Genomic DNA, 24,373 nt, shown 5'->3' on the forward strand with positions numbered 1-24,373 from the left:
GGTAAGGATGACTGGGGGATGGAATATGCTGACTTTCTTTGACTATAATGACACAGGATGGATGTTGAATTCCTTCCTGAAGGCAGATACTGATTAAAGAGAGGATGGAAAACATGGGTCTCTCAAGAGCCAGCTGTAGTGTATAGAGTTTTAGATCTACACACAGCATTTTCAGATGGTCTTTGCATGGGTAGAAGATGTGAAATGACACAGGAGACGTAAAATCTAAGTGACAGGTGTTCAGATATGGTAGAGAGCTCATTCCCTTGGGATGTGTTTGGGGTGAGGCATTAAGAGTGCCCTGTTTAATGCATGCCATTTGAAAATGAATACCTTAGTGAGCAATTCCCAAAGGAATGGTTCCACCAAGTGGTGGGATGCTGAGGTAGAAAACAAAACAAAATAAAACAAAACAAAGCATGTGTTTTGGAGCCAGAAAGACTTCAGTTCTAATCCTGGCTCTGCTGGATAGCTTCAGAAAGACTGCCTACACTTTCTGAGACACAGCAACATCATTTTGTAGAGAAGAAATGTCAAGGTTATTGAAGTGTACCATACCCTTCTGGGCACACAGAAGACCACATTTCTCAGACCCTTTAGAGTCTGGTTGTGCCATATGAGTAATTTTGGACAATGGATTGTGAGTAGAAATGACACAGATCACTTCCAGCCTGAGACAGTGAAAAGCCACTGCACAATTCTTCAATCTCTCTTTCCTATAAGCAACCTCAACATAAGGAGGCCTTGTGTTTACATGGTGGAGCCACAAGATGAAAACATCCTGGACACTATCTGCTGCATGGAGAACAGTTACCCCAGAGAGTTACCCTGTTAGCTTACCTACCTTTTCTTATTCATCATCTCAACAAAGATACATAAATTATGGAGCATAGTGTATGGCACATTGTAGGCACTAACTCAGAGTTAGCTCTCCTCCTTTGGGAGTTTCAGAGAGGGATTATAGGGAGATGGTTTGGAGTAAGAGAAATGTAGGAATATTTGAGTCAATGTAAGTTTCCAGTTACACCACCTGTGTGAAAGGCTAACCCATATCTGACACCATTACTTTTATTAGCATCATGATTCCATGTCTGAAAGTACCTGATAAAAAATGGTGCTCAATAAAGCTTTGCTAAATAAAAGTGGCATGGAAGTCTAAGGTTAATTATTGGGGGTCCCAAATGAAATGCTGCTATTGGGTGGGATATGTTGGTTGGATTCACCAGACTAAACATAGGTAATAATTCCTTACGTTTGCTTGGTGCTTTAAAGCTAGCAAATCAATTTCAGAGATGGCATTTGCATTATTTCATTTAATGAATGGTATTACATTGACTGTATTCTCTACTGAAGCCTTCAGTCTTCTAAATTAGGACAGTCTGGCCCTCACTTCTAAAGTAGCATTATTTGACATAGAAATATCTTCTAACAGAAAATGAAGCAATAGCGTACACAGAGCTGCTACTCTCTGTTTTATAGTGTGTGCACTGTTCAAAGAGGGTAGTCTCTGTTGGCCAAGCCATGTGCTCTGGCTCAGGGATGAATTCTCCAAAAAAGGGGTGTGTTTTTCTTGACATTGGTACATCTGGGTTGCGTCTGGTCAGTGAGGGGATGCTTTTTCTAATTTGTTTGCCCAGAGTGAGTTAGCATCAGCTTAGGGTACACATATGTAGAAGTATTGTTGTGGTAGCCAGCTTTCCAAAATGGCTCTGGACGATATTCATCTCCTGGTCACCATGCCTTTGTATAATCCCCTCCTCTTGAGCACGAGCTGGACCTAGTGACTGGGTTTGAATGAGTAGAATGTGCCAAAAGTGATGGACTATCACTTCCTTGATTCAGTTACAAAGACTGTGACTTTTGTCTTGCTAGACTCTCTCTTTGGCTGGCACTACCTCTCTTGACCTCTTACTTGCTCATTCTGGGCAATCTAGCTTCCATATGGAGAGACCAGAGTGGAAAGAAACTGAATGTGGCCTCTGGCCAGTGGCCAGTGAGAAACTGAGTGCCTTAGTTCAATAGCCACTGAGAACTAAACCCTGCCAACAACTAATGAGAGAGCTTGGCGTTATCCTTTAGTTGAGCCTTGAGATGAATGAGGCTCTGGCTGACTCTTGATTCCAGTCTTTTGAGAGACCCTGATCTGGACGACCCAGGTAAGCCATGCCCAAATCTCTGTCATACAGCAACTGTGAGATGTGTGTTGTTATGCTGCTAAGTTTGGGAGTAATGTGTTATGCAGTAATAGAGAAGAAAAACACATCTAAATGCCTTTTTGACTGCTTACATATTCTTTCCTCTTCAAATGCTGCTTAGGTTGCAGGCTCACCCCTATGTATCAGCTCTTATGTTCAGAAGTTTTAGGGTACTCTGATCAGCAGTGTATGTTACATGCCCAACTCTGTCTACATGAAGCCAGGACAATATGATTTAGAGAATCACATAGAAATGGGGAAAGATATTTCTCAAACAGAGAAGCAGCCAGGCAGAGAGTAACAGAAGGCCAGTCCAATACAAGTACAAATGGATGTGTATATGCTTTGATGACTAAATACCTTTAATAGCAGCTGAGAGAAGAAAACACTAGTCAAAACATCCCTTTGAGAACTAGCATTAAGGAGCATAATCAGTTCTTCCATTCTTCTTTACAAGTCCTTTAGTGCCGTTGTTGGTAGATGGACCCTGGGCTCCACAGACTGACTCAGGGCAACAGCCTCTGTGTCCCAAGTCATCATTCCCACACTGCAGATACTAAATGATTTTATTGTAAGGACCATATGCATAGAAACTAGACTAACTAAAATCTGGACTAAAATCCATATATATCTGGTCAGATGGCAGTCCTCAGTGGTACTTGAGTAAGCTCAGTTGGGAAACGGTTCGAGTCAGTAAAAACGTTGAATTAAACTGAACTGAACATCCAATTGATTAAAAGCTTACCACACAGAGAGAAAAGACCACAGGATTTGGGTCAGCATTCCAGGTTTTACGAGCATTAAATAATTAAATGGTCGGGGGTAGGCAGTACAAATTGATGTGGTTGGGCATTCACTCAGTAAAATGATACTTTTAGCACTTAAAAAATCAGCCCTAAAGGAAACCTTGTGATTTTTTTTATAACACTAGAGAAGAGATTTATGATTTCCAGAGGTGATTTTATACAGTAGCATTCTTAGAAAGATACACATAGTGGTTAGGAGCAGTTTTAGGGACAAAATGTCTCAATCAAACCTGGCTTCTTGCCTTACTCACTGTGTGGCATTGGGCAAGTTAGTCTAACTGTTTGACTCAGTGTCCTTATCTGTCAAATAAAAATATCTACTAACAGTACCTAACTCATGAAATTACAGTAGGGATTATAACAGCTCCAGGGATACAAAATGAAGAAGCAGATTATTTTAGTGGTTGTGCACATGGACTCTGGAGCCAGGCTACCAGGATTTGAAGGTTAGCACCCCTACTTCCTAGATGTTTTCTAGTAAGATAATCTTGCACATTGTTAAATCTCTCTGTGCCTCAGTTTCTCACCTGTAAAATGGAATGTTAATAATTGTATCTATGAAGTTAGGTGGTAGTGAGAATTAACTTGTTCATTTAAAAAATATATTGATTGAGCTTCTATTATAATCCAGCCACCATTGTAGGTGTTATCAGTATGCCAAAAATAAAGAATCACTGCCTTGATGTTTACCTTCTGGTGGCGTGAGAGAGGAAACAAACAAATAAACATTTTAGGACGGGGAAGAAGATTAGGAGTTCCAGCCATGGAGGAGAATAGGGGTTGGGGATGCCAGGGAAGAGAGAGGTGTTGGGAGTTGCAGGAAAGGGGTGGGCGTGTTGCAGCAGCAACAAATAGGGGGTTCAGAGTTGGCCTTATTAACGTAGGGGTATATGAGTGAAGACTTGAAAGAGATGAGGGGGCTATCCATGAGGATATCTGGGGAGAAGTCTCCCAGGCAAAAGGCACAGATAGATCAAAGCCCTGAGCTGGGAGCATGCCTGGCATATCCGAGGAACAGCAAGAATCCAGTGTGGCTGGAGCAGAGTAGGATTAGAGGAAAGAAGTAGGAAGTGGGATGAGAGGGATAATGGGGGTTTCTGATACTGTAGAACCTTGTGGGCAAACATTAGAATCTTGAGCTTCAAGTCTGAGTAAAGTGGGCTATCCTGCAGGACTGCAAACAGAAGAGCAACATGATGTAGTTTATAGTTTAAGATCTCTCTGGCTGCTATGTTGAGAATAGATGTAGAGAGGCAAGTGTGGAAGTGGGGAGGTTTTGGTGGCAAACATTCTCCACATTTCCCAGGATCCCTTTCAGCTCACTTTGCCATGTGACAGACCTCTGGCCAATGCAATGTGACCACAGGTCATTATGTCACCTCCTGTAGAGGACCTGAGGCCCTAGGAATTGTAGAGCCATCAGATGGAAGTGGTCTGGGGTTTCTATAGCAGAGCTAGGAGGAGAGTATCCCGGGAGAACCACCAGACCAAGGACATCTGCTTTGAACTTTGCATGAGATGAACATAAACTTTTATTGTGTTAGGTCACTCATATCTGGGGATTGTTTTTTCACAACCATTAACCTATTTGATCAGTACAACCTGTTTTAGAAGACTACTGTCCATAACACAGAAATGATAGTATCTCACATCAGTGTGGTAGCAATATAAGTGGTTGAGAAAGTAGACCCTTCTGGCTTGGGTTTGGGATATAAAAGAAAGAAAAGTGTCAAGGGTGACTTCAAGTATTCTTCTTGAACGATTGCAAGAATGGAGTTACCAACTGAAATGGGGGAATTACATGTATAACAGTTTGGGGAGAAGATCAGGAGTTTGCTTATTTATTTTTTGAGTTTAAGATATCTATTAGGAATCCAACTGAAGTTATTGAGGCAGTTGTATATATGTGTTGAGTTTGAGAGAAGGGTCTGGGCTGGAGACTCAAACTTGAGAGTCATGGATATGTAGATGGCATTTAAGGCTGTAGGATTGAATATGATCACTAAAGGCTTAAGTATAAATAGAGACTTGAAATAAGAATTGTACCTTGGGATACTTCAAGATTAAGAAGTCAGGGAGAAGAGCAGAAACTCAGGAGACTGAGAACGATGGAGGGGGAAAATAAAGGGAGTGTACTGATGTAGAAGCCAAGAAAGTTTATCAAGGAGAAGGAAGTGATCAATTGTATTACAAATGTAGGAAAATGAGGACATAAAACTATCAGCTGAAATGATGAATTTGGAGGTCGTTGTTGACCTTGGTAGACCTTTTCAGTGAAGTGGTGGGAGTGAAGAATTGATTAGAATGGGCTTAAGAGAGAATGAGATGAAAGAAATTGGAGATGGCAATTCCATACAACTTTTTTTCAAGGAATTTTGCTGCAAATGAGAGTGAAGAAATGAGGGAACTGTTGTGCACTGTTGGTGGGAATGTAAATTGGTGCAGCCACTAGGGAAAACAGTTTGGACGTTCCTCAAAAAATTAAAAATAGAACTACCATATGATCTAGCAATCCCACTCTTTGGTATTTATTCAAAAGAATTGAAATCAGGATCTTGAAGAGATACTGCACTACCATGTTCACTGTAGCATTATTCACAATAGCTAAGACACAGAAGCAAACAAAATGTCTGTTGATGGATGAATACATAAAGAAAATGTGGTACATACACACATGGAATATTATTCAACCTTAAAAAAGAAAGAAATCCTGCCATTTGTGACAACACGGATGAACCTGGAGGACATTATGGTAAGTGAAATAAGCCAGACACAGAAGGACAAATAATATATGATACCATTTATATGAGGAATCTAAAATAGTCAAACTCATAGACACATAGAGTAAAATAGTGGTTTCTAGGGGCTGGGGGGAGGGAGAAACGAGAAGATATTGATTAAAAGGTACTAAGTTTCAGTTATACAAGACAAATAAATCCTAGAGACAATGCCTATGGTTAGCAATATTGTATTGTATACTTAAAAACTTACTAAGAAAGTGGATCTTATGTTAAGTGTTCTTTTCTCAAAAAAATAATAAATAAAGACAGTGGGAAGAAACTTTTGGGGCTGATGGATATGTTTATGGCATAGATTTAGAGTGATTTCACCACATGTATACTTATCTCCAAAATTATCAAGTTGTATACATTAAGTATGCACAGCTTTTGTATGTCCATCATAACTCAGTAAAGTGGTTTAACAAAACAGGAATGAGTGGGGTTAAAAGAATTTATTTTATTTTATTTTCACTGAGGAAAATTTGCCCCGAGCTAACATCTGTGGTCACTCTTGCTTTATTTTGTATGTGGGTCACTGCCACAGCATGGCTGATGATGAGTGGTGTAGGTCCACACCCAGGAACCCAACCTGGGCCACTGAAGTGGAGCACATTGAATTTAACCACCAGGCCACGGGGCTGGCCCCAAAAGAACTTTTTTTAAGACAGATGAAATAAAAATACATTTGTGTGTAAATGCAAATTATACAGTAGAGAGGTGAATTCTGATTATGTGGGTGAGTGAAGAATTGTTTTATTTATAATATTGAGAAAGTTTTTTTCCCCTGTTCTGTTGGTCTATTTATTATATTTGCTCCGACATACACTGTTCTAAATACTGTATCTGTATAGTATGTCTTGTTATCTGATAAATTAGATCTTGCTACTCATCATCCTTTTTCTACTCATCTTCTTACTATACTCATGCTCCAAGATTATCATGGCTAGCCTATGCTCTATATTCTTCTGTATAAATTCTATAATTGGCCGTTAAGTGATCACATACACACACATACACACTCCTCACAAAAATAGGTGTTGAGACTTTGAATGCAATCACATGTAACATGTAGATTTATTTAATGAGAATTGTTACTTTTATGAGATTGAGACTTCCTATCCATGAATGTGATGTATATTTTCATTCATGTTTTTCAATAAAGTTTGATAAGTTTTTTTGGACAGTCTTGAACACCTCTGAAAATTTACTCCTAAGTACTTACAGGTTTCTTTCCCTGCTGTCATATGGAAGTATTATTTAAATAAAATAAAATGCATGGATCTTAAGTGTTCAATTTGAGAAGTATTGATGGTTGTATGAACCTTTGTATGTCCCAAACAAGATACAGATCATTTCCACTCCCCAAGACAGTTCTTCATGACCCTTTCGTATCAGATTTTTACTTACCTCCGAGATATGTACTTTTTATTGTTTGCCTATTCGTGGACTTCATGTAAATCGTATTATACAGTCTGTACACTTTTGTGTCTGGCTCATCCTCAACATGGTGTTTTGGGGGTTCTTTCATGTTGTTGCATGAGCACGTTTCATTTGATTTTATTGTGTGTAGTGTTATGTGATTATACTACAACGCACTTATAGATATTTGCATTGTTTTCGGTTCTTGCCTATTATGAGCAAATCTCCTAAGAATTCCCAAGAGAATTGTGTAGTTCTCTTTGTGGGTAGAAACCTTTCTTTCTCTGGAGTAAATCCTTGAAGTAGAATTGCTAAGTCATAAGTAAATGTGTAACCTTATATGAAACTGCCAAACAGATCTCCAAAGAGAAGGAATCATTTTACACCCCCAGACACCTTATAGTTCTTATTCCTTTGTAAAAATTGTCTTTTAAAAAATATACATGCTATATTTGTTTATTGCTGGCATATTAGCAATAAGAGTGATCTTTTAATATTGTTCTTATATCAAGTAAATAGGCTGAACTATTTTATTGGTAATAAGAGTTTATACTTCATTCTTCTTGGATTTTTCTATGGAGATAGTCATATTATGTGAAAATAACGAAAATTTTCTTCCTTCTTCCCAATCCTTCTAATTTTTATTTGCTGTTTTTGTCTCTTTTACTGGTTAGGACCTCAATATCACGTTGAATAAAAATACTATTACCAGCTGTCCTTCTCATCTTTCTGACTTAGAATCATTTCTAATATTTAACCATTAAATACCATATTATTTCTATAGGTATATGATAGATATCCTTTTGAGGTTAAAGTAGATCCTTTTCATTCCTATTTTGCTAAGAGTTCTTATGACAAACTGTTGATGTTTATCAAAAGTATTTTCTGCACATATTGAGGATCTAATAAAATTCTTTTTAATATGGTGATTTAAATTAACAGATTTTCTCATATTAAAACCTCTTTGAATTCCTTTCATAAATTCTTGATCCTGAAAAAATATTTTAATGCATTGTTTGATTCTTCCTCCTAATGTTTCATTGAAAATTTCGCTTCTATATTCATAAATGAGATTGGCCTATAATTTTCCAGTCTTTTCTCGTTTGTTTATCAGGGTTATAATTGCCTCATCACATACTTTGGGAAACTTACTTACCTTCTTTTTATTTTCTGGTACATATTGTGTATTATAAAATTCATCTATTTCTTGAATCTTTGGAATAACTCATCTGTAAAGCTGTATATGTGTATGTGTGTGTGTATGTGTTTGAATTTTAACCACTGATTTAATTCATTTAAAGATTCGATTTTAAATTCAGTCTTGATCGGGTTTTTTTAAAGATCTTTTTAGGTTTGTCCTTTCCATCTTAGTTTTTGGGATGTGTGTGTGTGTGTGTGTGTGTACACATGTACACGTGCAAAGTCAGCTTTTGTGTAAGTAATTTTAAGCAAGTAATCTGTCTTTTCTCTCATTTTTCTCTGATGATCATTGATTACTGATTATGTCTTTTTTTTTTTTTTTTGTGAGGAAGATCAGCCCTGAGCTAATATCCATGTCAATCCTCCTCTTTTTGCTGAGGAAGACTGGCCCTGAGCTAGCATCCGTGCCAATCTTCCTCCACTTTATGTGGGACTCTGCCACAGCATGGCCTGACAAGCAGTGCGTCGGTGCGCGCCCGGGATCCAAACCCGGGCCGCCAGCAGCAGAGCGCGAGCACTTAACTGCCATGCCATGGGGCCAGCCCCCGATTATGTCTTTAATATTTGACATTTTTCTTACAGTATATCTAAATGTTGATTTATTTATTCTGCTTTGGACTTGTGTTTCTTGAGTCAGAAGAACTTTTGCTTTCTTTAACTTCTCTTAAACTACCAATATCGGTTCCTCTTCCCTCCCACTCTCAACTAATGGCCATTCTTATTTCACTGAGAAAAGAGAAGCAATCAGAAGAAAATTTCCTCATTTTTTCCAACATCAAACTTCCTTGTATCTATATACTCTGTACTCATATACACTATCCTCTCTCTTCTTACAATGAAGGAACACTTTGGGCTTTGTCTGGGGCCAACTCTTCACTTGTTTCCTTAATCCCATTCCCTCCAGCCTATTTTAAGCCATCCCTAGGCTCCTGTTCTCTCTTTTTCCTGTGCTATCAATTTCTGTGTCTGTTGGTTAATTCATATCAGGTACAAACATACTCTTATGCTATAAAATTCTTGTGTAACTAGTCCCTGTTCTTTTTTTGTGTGTGTGAGGAAGATCAGCCCTGAGCTAACATCCGTGCTAATCCTCCTCTTTTGGCTGAGGAAAACCAGCTCTGCGCTAACATCTATTGCCAATCCTCCTCCTTTATTTATCCCCCCAAAGCCCCAGTAGATAGTTGTATGTCATAGTTGCATATCTTTCTAGTTGCTGTATGTGGGACGCGGCCTCAGCATGGCCGGAGAAGTGGTGCGTCGGTGCGCACCTGGGATCCGAACCAGGGCCGCCAGCAGCGGAGCGAGCGCACTTAACTGCTAAGCCACGGGGCCGGCCCACCAGTCCCTATTCTTAAAAAGTTTTACAATTTAATTTTGCGTATAGGGGCAGAGTGTGATATTTTTGACTAAATGTTTGAATGTCCCTCCATATTTCCTATCTTCAATTTGGACGGGGTCAATATTATTAATTCTTGCAATTCTCAACTCTTCTGAGACAGTAAAGAGTGAGTGGGTGTAGCATCTCCATAGTCTGATCTCTCTCTCTCTCTCTCCCCACTTCCCCACCTCCATTTCTCCTATACATTTAACTGAAAGCAAAGGATTCTGAATAGAAGAGTTGAGGATAGAAGCATCCTGGGTCCCTTAATCGGTTCTTAGATAAGAACATTGCTCTAGGGCACCCAGTCCACACTCGATGGTGATTTAAGAGAGAAATATAGCTTTGTTAAGCTACTGAAATTTGGGAGTTTAAATAAACTGAAGCTTAGCTTAGCCTATCCTGACTATTACAGACTAAGAAGTTAATTAGAAAACAGTTAGTGCTTCCTTAAGATTAAACTCAGGGTGCCAGGGAAACACAGAGGACGATGCCTGACCGAGTTGTAGAATTTAGAGAATGCTTTCTAGAGGAATTAAAGTCTAAACTGAGATTGCAAAAATCAACAGGCATTACTGTGTCCCAGCACAGTTCCTAGCACGTGGTCATTCAAAAATGCTTTCTGAATGAATCAAAGAACTCTGTTAACTATCAGAGTAGAGGTGTGTTACTACACAGGTCTGCAAAGGGTTCCTGATTAATCCAACCCTTGAAAATATGATATGCTGTTTGGGCTGGTCTTAGACCTAGGACTTTTTGGAAAATAACTCCATGTGTTCCAGTTGTGAACTGACGACCAGAAATGAAAACCTGTCTTCTGATCTTCCTCATACCATAGCATTGATGCTGTGCTGCCCCATCTTGGCCTCTTCTCCTTGGTGTTTATGTTCTTGTAGCCCGATAGTGTTTACATTTCACAGGCAATTCTACAGGCTTCTCAAAAACAGAGGAAGCCAGAGCCCAGAGAAGGTAATTAAAAACCAGGAGAGAGAACAAAGGTGTTTGCTTGTCTCTGCAAGACTGACAGGCCACAGGCTGGGGCGTGGGGGTGGGTAGGGAGGGAGAGTGGGACTAAAAGCGAATTGGCCCAGTGACAGCAGTGAGCGAATGATTCAGAAATAAACCCATGATAACCTAGGGGCAGATACCTGAAAGAAAACAAGTGCTGGGAAGGAACATTTTCATTTTGGATGGAAAACACTGGAAAGAAATCTTAAACATATTCAACATCTTCATTCTTAGCACAATGGTAGAACCTGTTCATCACATTAAGACACTGAAGGTCATTTACACAAATTTGTCAATTCTTCCACAAAAGAGATGAGGATTTTATTAAAATGAAGGAAGCCTCAGAGCTTTGTTTCAACACTTGAGGGGACAAAGTGAGTACTCTTTTAATTGCTTTGTATGTTTTCCCTGATGGATGTTAAATGCTCATACAATCAAGCCAAATGCATTTTTTTTCCTGGTGAGAAGTGCTCTCTAGCTAAGCAATGACAGATAGTATTAGGTGTAACATGTTCTGCAAGGGTTGCCATGGCAAGAGTTCGTCTGCTCCCCCTACTCTCCCCCCTTCCCCCCTCCCCCCGCCATCTTTCCATAAATAACAGAGTGGAAGAGTGCAGAAAGCCAGTATAGAGAAGATGTCTGGGGCTAGAGTAATTACTTAGTGCTTTGCCATGCAGGAGAGTCATCAGGTTTTAGGTTAAATATATTTCGTACTAAAAGCCCTCTTTCTTTCTCTCTCTCTCTCTTTCTTTGTGTTTGGGTAGGTGGCCTAATTTTCAACATTAGACAGTTCCAAGCATCACCACCAAATACTGGCAGATTTAACTGATTTAATGAAGTGGTAATGTGGAGGGTGTGTGTGTGTAGATGTAGTTGAATTTCAGTAGCAGCTCACTCCTCCTTGTAAATGGTGACTCTGTCTTAATTATATCAGACTAAGCAGTTATCTGATTTTTACAGTGGGGTTTCAAGCACACCCTCGTCTTTCCTTTCCAGGAAAACTCGGTTATCACTTGTATGCCTACTGAAAATTTTCAACATATTTTCTTGGAATTCATAAGCAATTCTCTCTTGTGGAGTGGATCACTATGAGGTGACATGAAAACATTTTTTCCTCTGAATAGAGCAACCTTTGATGTTCAGTTTAGCAAATGCTCATTTAGTGCCTGTACTGTGCTCTGGAAAGTTCTGGGAAATCAGAGATAATTAGAACATGGTCCTTGTCCTCCAGGAGTTCTTATTCTTCCGGCTTGTTTTCAGAACATTAGTCTTGGGTTTAGGAGGTTTTCTTTGCAGGCTGGAGAGATGGCCTTCTGGGGGCAGATGCCTAACTGTGCTGGTTGAAAGCTATGTACATTGAGGCCATGGGTCGGGGTAACTTAGAAGAGAGTGAGCACAGCTGGCTCAGTGGTCCAAAGGCAGAGTGATGGTAGGAAGGGCCACTGTTCTTGCTAATTCAGTCCTCAGTAGTTCCTAGGGGACTACAACAACCACAGGGCTGAGGTCAGAGCAATCAGGAGAGGCCTGTGGCCACAGTTATTTCCGTCTCTCACCAAGAGGCTTCTGCTGCCTTTAAGCCAGAGCAGCTCTGGAGTTTCTGCTCAATTCCATCCTTTCTGGCTGGGCCCTCCGGACTTAAAGGGCAGTCATTGAATTGGGATGACACAGCACCTCTGTGTGCATACCATGACATGAAATTCACTTTGGATATTCAAGGTCTTGGCTGAAGAAGGGACCAACTACCTGACCAAGCATAGGTAAGTGGTTAGAACAGAGATATGTCTCAAAATAAGACACTCAAGATTATTATACAGTAAACTTTAGAAATTAGTTTTGATTTTATTTTCATGTAATAGAAAAAGTTGGCCAGTGCATCGAATCCATAAAAGAGGTTCAAGTAAATATTGCCATGATAAATAAATTTAAGAAAAAAATCAATTCACTTAGATAAAAATATTAAGTATAAATGGTTTATCATGTATTAGTCAGGGAAGACTATGTGCTGCAACAAATAACCCCTGAATCTCAGAGACTTAATTTAATAAATTTTTTTCATGCAGGTCAAAATCTAATGAGAGCTGGCATCATAGTACCGCTTCATGTAGTCATGGAAGCCCCAGACTCTTTCCTACTAGTTGCTGCAATATCCACTGAGCCTCAGAGTCCTCTGTTAGGTCATCTGAGTATGGCTGGAAGATGTGATAACAGGGAGAACTTGGAGGACTGCATAGAAAGTTCTAAGGGGCCAGGTCTGGGGATGCCGGTTATCACACCCACCACATTCCTTTGGCCAGATACCAGTCACATGGCCACACATCTTTAATGGAGGCTGGAAACTGTGGTCTAGCTCTGTGTCCAGGCAGAAGAGGGAAACAGTTTGATAAACAACTAGTCTTGGGCCCACATCAATATAACAAAGTTATTAAGGCTAAGCATGAATGACTAACTTATGAGAACACTGATGGAAGAGGAAAAAAATGAGTTCTGGAGGTTTTGGATTTTGTTTTTAAGCACAACACTGATTTTTTTCTGTCTCAACACTGCTATTTGTTAGTGAGGAGATCATAGGCACTTTACTCAATTCCTCTGGGGCTCAAAGGCCCTTGGTGTAGAGTGAGGAAATCTATCGCAGGGGCTTTGGGGAGAACGATAAGGGCTCACACGTGTTGAGCATCATGCAAAATGCTTGGCATGAAGTAGATGCTTATCATATGTTAATTCCCTTCCTCTAACATCCCTTTCTCCTTCAGCTTTCTCTTTAAAAATTTGGGGAGAGAACTTTGTCGCAGAGGCAATCCAGTTGGCAATTAAAGTGATAAAATACTTCTCCCCCCCGAGGAGAAGGGTGTCTTCTCTTCTCCTGTATTGGCATGTTTTCAACCTCAATATCATATTTTAAATTGTGCACACATTCTAAGAATTTTTAAAATCATCAGCTGTGTCTTTTTTTAAAATTTATAAAGCAGTCACATTTGGTCTAGCTAGATTAAACCAAAAGGAATTAACGTAAGTTTTCATAATATAAGCTTGTCTATAGTAGCTCCAAATAACCTTCTTGGTGGGTCCAAAAACCTTGTTTTTAGGCATGTCTATTGGGTTGGTGCTTTGTATGCTGGTCCGTCCTTTGACATTTAGGTAGGACAATGATGAGACATAAAGTCACATAAAGGAGGCAATTGTCCTTTAATTTTTCCTTCAACCTGAGGCAAGAATTTTTAAAGCCATTTCAGGTTTACAGAGCTAAGTTTTATATTCATTTACACATTTTCTTATTCACCCACAGTCATCAAATTCCCTTAATCTATTGAGAAGTTCTTAGTGGAACTTATAAGGATCTCAACATATATTAGATTCTAAAACTAATGAAACTTAGCAAATCTATAAAAGTAAGCAAATAATATTCTCCTCTCAATGAGCACAAGACAGTTCCTTTTTATTATGAAAGAGGAAGGCCTATGAATAATGGGTGGGAAATTAATCACAATGCAAGCACCTGTAACTTGTGTCTTACATTTTCCCCACTGAGACATCTGCGGGGGAATTTATTCTCCCTAAGACGAGAGAAATCTCATAGGCAACAGTGGGAGCTAGTCAGATGAAGCTTCCCTAAGATTTCCAAGTCAGTTTAAAATTTCTGATGGACTGAGAAATCACCAAAATATGAGTTAATGGTAATAATAAAAACTGTCATTTATTTGGCACTTGCTATGTGCTAGACCTTGAGGTAATGCTTCACAGCTGGTGGAGGTGAAGTTTCAACTCCAGCTTGGGTGACTCCAAAAGTTCTTACTCCTGTACTACCCTGACTCTGGAGACAAAGCAAAAGGACCACTAGTCCTTTGAAATCACAAAGTTTGGAATCACCAAGGATTCCACAACAATGCTCCACCCACTTCCTGTGAGACTGCAGGAAATCAATTCATCTCTCCAGGGCTGCTTCTCATTTCTAAAACAAGCATTAAAAACACTCTGAAAAGTATAGTTTTCTCATCTATGGAAGTTATTATGCAAAGTACAGGTTCCTTTGGAGCGCTAGAGAAACTAATGGCTGAATGGTCTTTACAAATAATTCATTTGGCTCAGATATATTTCCTCTGCTTTAATGAAGCAAGTTAAATGTTAGTGAGGTTGAATGCCATTTGGATTCCATTACATTTCATTCCATGAGTTATAGATTAATCTAACCTAAGATTTGCTGAGCACCTACAGTGGGCAAAAACTCATTCTAACGTTTCACAGCAGCCATAAATATAAATAAGCTGTGGTCTCGGTCAACAGGACATTCTTGAGTATGGATTATAGGATAAATAATAATAATGGTAGGAAATGGATTGGCTTCCCTAACTGAAAGTCAAGGGATGTCCACCCAAGTGGTCAATGATGCCATCAGCAGTTGGTTCCTCTCTGTCTCTCAGTTCTGCTTTCCTCTGAGTAGGGTGTTCTTGTAGGTAAGACGGTATCTTGTAGCTCTTGACTCACAGCCTTCTACTTTAACAGCTACCTTAATAACTCCAGTGTGAAAGGAAATTTTCTTTCTGAATAGTTCTGCACTGATCCCAGGTGTCATTCTCTTCAGCCTGGATTGAGTCACACGTTTACCCCTGAACTAATTCCTAAAGTGAGGGGGATGTCATACTTTCTTTGATCTGAACTAGTTACTCATACCCATTTTGCAGCCAAGGAGTGGCGTCTGCAGCTACACCAGAAGAGGTGTGGAGAAGAAGTTGTTCCTTAAAGGGACATGAATTGAAGCAGAAAACTGGGTGTTCACAACAGAGAGCATTTTGGCTGGGCTATTAAGGAAGTGTAGGGTTTTGACACAGAGAGAAGGGGATGAGTTGTATTCCAGACGGAGAAGCCAGCATGAGTGTGATGGTTAATTTTATTTGTCTACTTGACTGGGCTAAGGGAAGCCCAGATAGTCAGCAAAAGATCATTTCTGGGTGTGTCTTTGAGGGTGTTTCTACAAGAGGTTAGCGTTTGAATCTGTAGACTGAGTAAAGAAAATCGCTCTCACCAATGTGGCTGGGCATCATCCAATCCACTGAGGGCCTAAATAGAACAAGAAGGTGGAGGAAGGGAGAATTTACTTTCTGTTTGAGGTGGGACATCCATCTTCTTCTGCCCTCAAACATTGGTGCTCCTGGTTCTTGGGCCTTTAGATTCAGACTGAATTACACCACTGGCTTTCCTGTTCTCCAGCTTGCAGATGGCAGATCATGGGACTTCTTGGCCTCTCTAATCATGTGAGCCAATTCCTGTAGTAAATCTCCTCTTGTTGGTTCTGTTTCTCTGGAGAGAAATCATCACAAATACAATGAGTAATGACACAGACATAGGAAATTTAGTTTGATTGGAAACATAGATTGCATGAGGAGGTTCAATGGGTGATAAGGTGGGGTCATATAGTGAAGTGTTTTGAATACTGAACTTGAACTTTATTTTCTGGGCAATGAGAAGCCTCTGATCACTTTTGGGAATGGACATATGAAGTAAGATACTCCCCACCACATGGTGAATCCTTTCAGAAGCAGAAGGTATCGTTTTTCCAACCTTCCAGGTGCCTTGTGCTAGGCACTTCCACTCAGCACAAGATAGAGTGCCTAGCACATAGCTGGATCTCATTAAACACTTGTCGAAGAAACATCAATTTTTTCATCTGATGTCTAATGATAGGTGATACTTGTTGGGTGCTTCTATGCATCAGACACTGTAAGTGCTTTATATGTATCTCATGGATCATCTCAGAAACCACAAGAAGGAAGTGTTGTGCATATTCCCTTTTATAGATGAGGACTGTGACACTTAAAAATGTCAGGTGGTAGAATGAGGACTTAAACTAAGGTCTCCAGCATTTAAATCACGTACTCACCCAATACGTCAGCATGACTCCATGTAATGTTTGTGCAACACCTGGAAGAATGTAAAGAGTTTTCCATATATGCTCTGTCTTACTCAGGCTTCACTATATTCCCACATAGTAGGTGTTATTATCATTTCTATTTTATGGCTGATAAAATGAAATTCAAAGAGGAGAAGTAACTCAACCAGAAGCACAGAGCCAGTAAGTTGAGGTGCTTGGCTTATATTTGGCAACTCTGTGTCCAAAATCTATTCCTCCACACCAATTAGTTCTCCAGCAGCCGCCAAGCCATCAAGTGAGCATGGTGGGGAAGATTATCTGTTAGATTTTGTGTGTGTGTGTGCCAACTCTAACATTCAGAGATTCCGATCTTCCAACAAAACATTAAATGTGCATAGCACTTGTCTCAACTCTTTCAAATATTATAAAATGTGAGCCATGCGGGCTAAAATGAAAAGGTCATTGGAATAAGCTCATGATTTTAGTTGAAGTGTTGCTGCTTAAATCTCATGAAAAGGGGCTCAGTTAGCTTTCTTTGTATTTTTTTTTTCCTTTCATACAAATATCTTCAAATTCTCTGCACTAGAGATTCTTGCACATTCCACGGGCAACAAGTGTGAACTAGCCCATTTCATGAGAGTGCTAACTCTTCCACCAGGGGCACCTGGGAAAGTAAGCCACTTCTGAGCTTGTAAAATTGAACTTGGATGCAACATATGACATGTCAAAAGTATCTCATAAGATCAAATCCCTGCACAAATTAGGGATGAAGATGATCTATTTTTGTTTGATTTGACTCTGAAAGACAAAAGAGAACAAGGATCTGTTCTTTCACTTGGTGTGCATGCTGGTAGGATGGCATGCAGTGAGGTGGTAACAAATGACAATTACTATGATAAAAAAACTAACATCAATCGAAGACTCACTGTGTTCCAGGCACTGTACCAAGCAGTGAATATGGAAATCTGCCTTTTCACATGGAAACTTGATTTGCTTTTGTCCTTAGGTAATAGATCTCCCTTTTCTGGGAGAGAGGACTTTGGTGGGTCTTTTAATTTTATTGACATAAGACAAACCTATACCCATTGTTCTTGACAAGAACCCAACTGAAAGTGGAATTATCCAAATGCAGATGCTGCTGATGGTAGCATTAAGTCATTTAGTAAAATATATTGCACGTATATTTTGTGTCACTGAAAATTGTGGAGAGTATTTTTTTCTAAATTTTGGTTTAAATTTCTCTATGTCTAAACATTATTCTTTGTTTCAGGAAAATTTTTGCCTATTTTCTTGTCTAAGCATTTGCTCCCAGGAGATAGAGAGTGGAGGGCAGATCACACATGATGGATGTGTTGGCTTGACTTACTTCTTACCCAGCTTTGGAAGAAAGGCTGAGAAAAAGAGTTGAAATCAGCTTGGGATAGCACAATACAATCCTGGCAGGACAACTGATACCTGACACTCAGAGTTGACTAACCCTAAGTAAACAAGCATTTTAGGAATGGACTGTCAGATCGTGGTTATTGCCAGGACCCTGGGACCAGATGATACCTTGTGGGTGGGGATGGAATTTCCAGGAATGGGAATAGATATTGTCCCTGCCAGTAGTTTTGGGAAGAGATTAGCCCCAGGCCATGATATGAGATGGGACTTAAATAAAGAGTAGAGAGGTAGAGATTAATATGTTCTTCATTATCCTCTTTCCCTCTGGGGCTGGTAGGGCAAAAGGGTTTGGTGATGAGGTGGGTCTAGAGGTGAATTTATGGAGATGGACATTGATTCCAGGGGTGTGTGTGTGAGAAACTAAGCAAAAACTCACCGACTGATTCTGGTTCAAGTAGCTTCTACTAAAAGAGTAGCTGCTTCTCAGTAGCCACGAAGGAAATAACTTAGGGCAGATCAGTGACTCCTCTGCAGGCCAGGGTGGGCTAAGTCCCTAATATAGGACAGCTGTCACTGCAAGAGAGAAAATTTGACCAATCAATTGGAGACAGAGGTTGCAGACTGTTAGCAAGATGAAGAGGGTGGAGGAGAATAATAAGAATAAGGATATAAACAAATATTTGTTGAACATTCATTGAATATGTACTATGTTTCATTCACTATGCTAAGCCACAGATTCAAACACAAATGAATTCTTAGTCTGTAAGATGCTCACACTCTGAGAAGCAGAGGGGAACTGGGACTAAATATGGGAACAGCAGATTCACACCTCCCTTCTCACCAAGGGAGAGCTACCAATTATTGAAAGTGGAATTTCACATCCTGCTGAACTGTTATTTCTTCTCTTGCTTTCTTTATATTTCTATCTCTGGACAAGAGCTTACAGTTGAATTTATATAAGTTAAATGTGGGTGTTGGGTACTGTACTTGCATTTTTTTCATTTAATCTTTATAACAATCTTACAAGGTAGGCAGGTGGAAGCTATTATTTTCATCATGTTAGACCTAGAGAAACAGAGTAGTGAAGTTGAGAGACTTGCCTGAAGTCATATGGAGACAGGTGGGGTGTCTGGCACTTAGACCCAGAGAGGAGAGAGATAAAGATAGCAATATAGGGGCACAAGTTCTCATGTCCTTTTGCCCATCTCCAGGACCATAATTCATTTTCAGAGTTTTATGACCTCCTGATGGGACTATTGTAAAACCCATCAATTGGTTTTATAGTCTAAATTCTCTCACCCATTCTCCACCATCCCTATCTTGCTCATCATTTGCGATAGATTGGATATTTATGTTCCCCCAAATTCATATGTTTAAACCGATTCTCCAGTGTGATAGTATTAGAAGGCAGGGCCTCTGGGAGGTGATTAAGTCCTGAAGGCAGAGTCCTCATGAATGGGATTAGTACCCCGATGAAAGAGACTCCAGAGAGCTCCCTAGCGTCTTCCACCACTTGAGGATGCAGTGAGAAGACAGCCATCTATGAGCCAGAAAGACGGTCTTCACCAGACATTGAATCTCCTGGTGCCTTGATCTTGGACTTCTCAGCCTCTAGAACTGTGAGAAATAAATTTCCGTGGTTTATAAGTCACCTAGTCTATGGTATTCTGTTACAGCAGCCTGAACAAACTAAGACATCCTCCAAATGGTTCCCAGTTCACATTGAATTTCTTATTATCCTAAAGCATGATAGTCCCTTTCCTGTCTCTTTGCCTTTGCATCTCCCTTCCTTACCTGGGGAGACTTTCTCCTTCTATAGTTGACAAAAAGCACGTTATTTCTTAAAAATCAGGCCAATATCAAGTCTTCCAGAAAGAAGTTTAGCATAGTGCTTCAAAGCTTAGGCCCTGGCTCTGCCACTTAGCATCTGTGGGAATTCACTAAGCTTTAGTCAGTGTCCTTATCTCTAAAAAGGAGCCGGCAGTACTACCTACGTCATAGGATTACGCATAGATCCTGACATAGAGTGAGTGCTGAATAAAGATTGTTACCTTAGTTCTCCAAGAAGACATCCTTGACTCTTCAAGTACAATTTATCACCTTCTCAGACGGATTGTATGGGAGATATTGTTCATAACTTTATTATAGAATTTATTCTGTTATCTTGTAATTATCTGTTTAAATATCTCTTCTTGTACCACTGTATCTCCTGCCCCAATATATATTTCCTGTCAATAACAGCAAAAAAAGCCTTATGCCTCAAACTCTGCCTCTGGGAACTCTAGGCTATGGCAGTTGGAACCAGGAAAAGCCCTAGAAAGCAGACCCCAAGAATTTGTTTTGGAGCTGGATTACTTATGGTGTGATGGCAATACAGGACCCATACTGGTGGTAGTTAGTTGAGTAATAACCCCTGGCATGCAGTGGCATTACAATTACTGATGTTTCCACTTACAATTAATTGGGATAAGGTGAAAGGAGTAGGTGAAACATTATTTTATGCAAAGTCTCTGCTGAATAAACACTTTGGGGAAAATGACAATTAGGAGGATATTGGAGTGGATTAACTGCATTGCAGTCCTTGGCAAAAGAAACTAATAGACTCAGAGCAGTAAACTGCCAACTTGAGGCATGCTGGGAAGGTCAGCGGGGCTTTATGGCTGCTTTGGAGAGCAATGGTATCTGTTGTGGCTATATGGAACAGTCCATGTACAAAACCGGGGGGCCGAGCTGCAGAGTAGACCACACGCACAGCCACGGCGTGTTTCCTTTGTTAGGACCTTGATAGAGAGGGAGGAGGAGCCTAAGAACTGGCCAGGGGGTGTTTGGGTGGATGAGCCTGAGGATCTCAAACCCTTGATTGCCCCACACAAGAAGCAGCAGCCACCTTCCTTTTGCCAGAGGAAAGCAACCTCTTCTTGCCTGGAAACCTGTGAGGCTCTATAGGGCCTGCCAATGCTATCCTGTTCTCCTCAGGATCTGCTCTGCCGCTCCCCAGTCCCGCCAGATCAATACCCAGGGTCAGATCTTAGCACTCACAGTCTGAAAGGAGAAGTACTATCTTGGCCCCAGGGCAAAATAGCTTACACCCCAAAGGAATCTCAGGAATTAACTAACATGTACTGGTAAGAACTGGGGAAACACTTGTGAGAATGGAATCTGAGCCTGTTGGATCAGGCAGAATAGACTATATGGCTGCATAGGGGAGAATTTTTTATGTCGGGCATTTACTCATAACTCTGGATTCATGTTCTGGAATAGATATCTGGAGTTTTCTGGACAGGCACCTTGAAGCTTGATATAAAGATAAACTACAGTGAATGGAGTGGAGATATGAGAACCTCCTTGGAAGCATCTTGAGGAATTGATCAGAAGGTTGGGTAGGTGTGAATGTTTGAATGGCTTTACTATGTAAGAATTTGAGAGTGCACCAGCTGACTACTTTCCCCAGGAGAGCCCAGGGAACCCCTTCACTGAGGCATGAAGGAAGGCACTGATGAGGAGTGCACTGGCTTTTTCAATAGCTCAGTGGTGGCTGTCTTTTTTTTTTGTTAATATTTTGTTTATTGCAGTAACATTGGTTTATAACGTTGTATAAATTTCAGGTGTACATCATTATACTTCTAGTTCTGCATAGATGTATACATCATGTTCACCACCAAAATACTAATTACAACCCATCACCACACACATGTGCCGAATTATCCCTTTCACCCTCCTCCCTCCCCCCTTCCCCTCTGGTAACCACCAATCCAATCTCTGTCTCTATGTGTTTGTTTATTGTTGTTATCATCTACTACTTAATGAAGGAAATCATATGGTATTTGACCTTCTCCCTCTGACTTATTTCACTTTGCATAATACCCTCAATGTCCATCCATGTTGTCACAAATGGCTGGATTTCATTGTTTCTTATGGCTGAGTAGTATTCCATTGTGTATATATACCACATCTTCTTTATCCATTCGTCCCTTGATGGGCACTTAGGTTGCTTCCAAGTCTTGGCTATTGTGAATAACGCTGCACTGAACACAGGGGTGCATGTATCTTTATGCGTTGGTGTTTTCAAGTTCTTTGGATAAATACCCAGCAGTGGAATAGCTGGATCATATGGTAGTTCTATCCTTGATATTTTGAGGAAACTCCATACTGTTTTCCAAAGTGGCTGCACCAGTTTGCACTCCCATCAGCAGTGTATGAGAGTTCCCTTCTCTCCACATCCTCTCCAACATATGTTGTTTCCTGTCTTGTTAATTATAGCCATTCTGACGGGCGTGAGGTGATATCTCATTGTAGTTTTGATTTGCATTTCCCTGATAGTTAATGATTTTGAAAATCTTTTCATATGTCTGTTGGCCATCTGTATATCTCCTTTGGAGAAATGTCTGTTCAGGTCTTTTGCCCATTTTTTAATTGGGTTGGTAGTTTTCTTGTTGGTGAGATGCATGAGTTCTTTATATATTTTGGAGATTAAGCCCTTATCAGATGTATGGTTTGCAAATATCTCCTCCCAAGTGTTAGGTTGTCTTTTCGTTTTGTTGATGGTTTCCTTTGTTGTGCAGAAGCTTTTTAGTTTGATGTAGTCCCATTTCTTTATTTTTTCTATTGTTTCTCTTGCCTTGTCAGACATGGTGCTTGAAAATATGTTGCTAAGACCGATGTCCAAGAGGGTATTCCCTGTTTTCTTCTAGAAGTTTCATAGTTTCAGGTCTTACATTCAAGTCTTTAATCCATTTGGAGTTAATTTTAGTGTATGGTGTAAGGTAAGGGTCTACTTTCATTTTTTTGCATGTGGCTATCCAGTTTTCCCCACACCATTTGTTGAAGAGACGTTCTTTTCTCCATTGTATGTTCTTGGCTCCTTTGTCAAAGATTAGCTGTCCATGGATGTGTGAGTTTATTTCCGGGCTTTCGATTCTATTCCATTGATCTGTGTGTCTGTTTTTGTGCCAGTACCATGCTGTTTTGGTTACTATAGCTTTGTAGTATATTTTGAAACCAGGGAGTGTGATACCTCCAGCTTTGTTCTTTTTTCTCAGGGGTCTTTAGCTATTCGGGTCTTTTGTTGTTCCATATAAATTTTAGGATTCTTTGTTCTATTTCTGTGAAAAATGTTGTTGGAACTTTGATAGGGATTGCATTGAATCTGTAGATGCTTTAGGAAGTATGGACATCTTAACTATGTTAATTCTTCCAATCCAAGAGCACGGACTATCTTTCCATTTCTTTGTGTCTTCTTCAATTTCTTTCAGAAATGTTTTATAGTTTTCGGTGTACAGATCTTTCACCTCTTTGGTTAAGTTTATTCCTAGGTATTTTATTCTTTTTGTTGCAATTGTAAATGGGATGGTATACTTAATTTCTCTTTCTGCTACTTCGTTGTTAGTGTACAGAAATGCAGCTGATTTTTGTATGTTGATTTTGTATCCTGCAACTTTACCGTATTCGTTTATTACTTCTAAAAGTTTTCTGGTGGATTCTTTAGGGTTTTCTATATATAAAATCATGTCATCTGCAAATAGTGAGAGTTTCACTTCTTCCTTTCCAATTTGGATCCCTTTTATTTCTTTTTCTTGCCTGATTGCTCTGGCTAGGACTTCCAGTACTATGTTAAATAGGAGTGGTTACAGTGGGCATCCTTGTCTGGTTCCTGTTCTTAGAGGGATAGCTTTCAGTTTTTCACCATTGAGGATGATATTAGCTGTGGGTTTGTCATATATGGCCTTTATTATGTTGAGGTACTTTCCTTCTATACCCATATTTTTTAGAGTTTTTATCATAAATGGATGCTGTATCTTGTCAAATGCTTTCTCTGCATCTATTGAGATGATCATGTGATTTTTATTCTTCATTTTATTAATGTGGTGTATTACGTTGATTGATTTGGGAATGTTGAACCATCCCTGCATACCTGGAATAAATCCCACTTGATCATGGTGTATAATCTTTTTAACGTATTGTTGTATGCGATTTGCTACTATTTTGTTGAGGATTTTTGCATCGATGTTCATCAGTTCAATCGATATTGGCCTGTAATTTTCTTTTCTTGTGTTGTCCTTGTCTGGTTTTGGTATGAGGGTAATGTTGGCTTCGTAGAATGAGTTAGGGAGCTTCCCCTCTTCCTCAATTTTTTGGAAGAGTTTGAGAAGGATAGGTATTAAGTCTTCTTTGATTGTTAGGTAGAATTCACCAGGGAAGCCGTCTGGTCCTGGACTTTTATTTTTGGGGAGGTTTTTGATTGCTGTTTCGATCTCCTTACTGGTGATTGGTCTATTCAAATTCTCTACTTCTTCTTGATCCAGTTTTGGAAGGTTGTATGATTCTAAGAATTTATCCATTTC

General features: G+C 39.8%; 1 long non-coding RNA gene across 1 annotated transcript; it reads right to left on the bottom strand.

Moving 5' to 3' along the window:
• Positions 1 to 15,650: 15,650 nt before the first annotated feature.
• LOC147916400 (uncharacterized) lies at positions 15,651 to 18,591 on the bottom strand. The gene is made up of 2 exons (XR_015552978.1): positions 18,469 to 18,591; positions 15,651 to 16,078 (listed from the first exon to the last, which is right to left on the bottom strand). It is a non-coding gene; the product is annotated as an uncharacterized LOC147916400 (long non-coding RNA).
• Between the last annotated feature and the right edge of the window lie 5,782 nt (positions 18,592 to 24,373).

Source organism: Ceratotherium simum, chromosome 8 (genome assembly GCF_057802395.1).
Source record: "Ceratotherium simum simum isolate JZ-2026a chromosome 8, ASM5780239v1, whole genome shotgun sequence".
NCBI classification, from domain to species: Eukaryota; Metazoa; Chordata; class Mammalia; order Perissodactyla; family Rhinocerotidae; genus Ceratotherium; species Ceratotherium simum.